At 37.7% G+C, this 2,665-nt stretch overlaps 1 pseudogene; it reads right to left on the reverse strand.

Moving 5' to 3' along the window:
* LOC102426299 overlaps window positions 1–545 on the reverse strand; it is a 7,441-nt pseudogene extending 6,896 nt beyond the window's left edge.
* Window positions 546–2,665: the final 2,120 nt, after the last annotated feature.

A 2,665-nucleotide genomic window follows, 5' to 3' on the forward strand; every position in this document is an offset into this window, starting at 1 on the left:
CCTTTAGCCCCACCTTCCCCTACCTCCCCTCTGAGGTTTGACAGTCTGATCGATGCTTCTCTGTCCCTGGATCTGTTAATGTTCATCAGTTTATGTTGTTCATTATATTCCACAAATGAGTGAGATCATGTGATATTTATCTTTCTCTGACTGACTTATTTCACTTAGCATAATGCTCTCCAGGTCCATCCATGCTGTTGCAAATGGTAGGAGTTCCTTCCTTTTTACAGCAGCGTAGTAATCCATTGTGTAAGGTACCACAGTTCTATAATCCACTCATCTGCTGATGGGCACGTAGGCTGTTTCCAAATCTTAGCTATGGTGAATTGTACCAGCAGGGTTTTCAATGGCAACGCGGCACGAGCTGCCAGCAGAGGCTTCTCGCAGCCTCTCCAGATTTACGATGCGGATGCCACCACTTTTCCCTTTGCAGATGTACTGTTCCACTTGGGAGTCAAGTTGGTGCCACCTAAATGGGTTCCTGCTGCAAGGAATTTTAGGACCTCCTGCTCCTTCATTCGGAGAACAGCAAGGTCTCTGGACATTGTGAAAGGTTCCCTTTAAGTGCCAAGGGGAACCCAGAACAGTGTCACACCCCCCTCTGGTTATCACAGAAAGCTCCTCTTTTTACTCAAAGATGGGAAATATCTCCAACAGGTACAGAATTCTGAGAAAGAATTGTTTTAGAGCCAAATAATGCTCTCACTCCACAGATACTGCTACTCAATAAAGGTTTGCTCTTTCATTCCATACTTTTAAAAAGAGGCAATTTCTTAGGAATAGGGGTAAGAATGTAAAAGATGAACTGATCTTTATTTAAGAAGCCATACTAAACTAAACACACACACACCCCAAAAAAAAGGAAAAAAGAAAAAAAAGATGCAGTTTTACTATGTCCAATTATCACTAGATTTCCCATATACACATAATGAAAAAATGTTTTTATTGTAAGGATATTTATGAGACATTTGCTGAGTTGCTTAGTTCTTAGAACAGATTTTCTCCAATCTGGTAGAAAAGAATGGTGACGGTAGAAAACCAGGGCAAAAGGTATTATTTAGCACATTAAAAAGAAAAGTCACTGCTCTACTTAAACTAAGTTGAGTTAGAGGTACATTCAGAAAAAAAAAAACAGAAAAGATAAAATATGCTTATTTGAAAAACAGTTCCCAAGAGACTAAATGTTCATAAAGTTCTTGAAAAAATAGAAAGAACAGCGAAGAGTTTCATATAGTTTAGTAGTCATATGGCATATGGTCAATCACCCTAATTATAAAATAGCCGATCCATGTTGATTCCTAAAGTGAAAGTCCTTTCAAAGACTAGGTAGCATCTAGTGTTTTTGCTTATTCAACAAATGTTTATTGAATATTCTCTAAGTCTACGGTACTAGGATAAGTGCTTTGAGTGATAGAATAACACACCATATCTAGTCCCTGACCACCACCAACAAAATCAGAAGAATAGGACATTATTTCTGCTGAAATGCAACTTAAATCCTAATAGGGCAAATAAGAGAAGTAAAATAATTATAATACAAGGCAGTATTTCAAAACTGTCTAATGACTACAATAAATAGTCTTCAATAGATGCTCAAAAGTAGGATGTAGCTAGATGAACAGAGAAAGCATAATGAAGAACAAGATAGGAGGCAAAGTATCAGTCCTGCCATGGGCTTCAGCAGCAGCCCCTCTTGTGATATGATAGAAAATCTTGAATTTCAAGAGTGATCTTTATTTAAGAATGCAGGTTCTGTTAGTACTTGTGCAAGTGGGTAACTTTCTTATCCTCTATGGACTCACTTCCTTATTTGTATAGTTAAACAATATTCACATGCCTTTTTAAAGTTTCTTGTAGGGATACAACCTCTTCTCTTGATCATTTCCTAGTTCTTACCAGTCTGGTTTCATCCCACTTTTTTAATTTTTTTATTTTTATTTTAGAGAAGGAGAAAGAGAGAAACATCTATGTGAGAGAGATACATGCATCGGTTGGTTCCTGTATGTGTCTCAACTGGGGATCAAACCCGCAACCCAGGCATGTGCCCTGACCAGTAATTGAACTCACAACCTTCCGGTGCAGGGAAGGGTGCTCCAACAAACCAAGCCACACCCACCAGGTCTGGTTCCATCCCACTTTTGATCACTGGATACAGCACTGCAATAGGCACCCCTTAATTAGCTCTTTATGACTAAATGAATCTGAGGTCTTTTGACCATTATCTTTATCTCTCTGCTTCTTTGTTGTTGTTTTCTGGGGGGGAGGTAATTAAATATTTATTGTTGAAAGTATTACATAGGTCCCCCTTTCCCCCCCTTGACTCTGCCACCTCTTTGACTCCCTTAATCACTCATTGAAACTCATTCATCCCAGGTCTTAATGACACTACACTTGCAGCTATTTTCCTTTGTAGAAGTATTTCTCCAAATACAGGTCAAGACTCACTAGTGAACTCAATTAGTAGATCATCAACACAAATTTATTTTTTAAATAAAATAAAATAGAATTGACTTGAAATCAGATGTATCATACTAATTATAATAAGAATTGTTTGGTGACATTTATTTCAGGTATGTGGGGTGAGTATGTGCATATATGTTTGTATAGATGGGTTACTGTGTGTTTGTATATTCCTGGCCAAAATATAAAATATATTTCTCATTCA

Source organism: Myotis lucifugus, unplaced genomic scaffold, assembly GCF_000147115.1.
Source record: "Myotis lucifugus unplaced genomic scaffold, Myoluc2.0 scaffold_135, whole genome shotgun sequence".
Classification (NCBI taxonomy): domain Eukaryota; kingdom Metazoa; phylum Chordata; class Mammalia; order Chiroptera; family Vespertilionidae; genus Myotis; species Myotis lucifugus.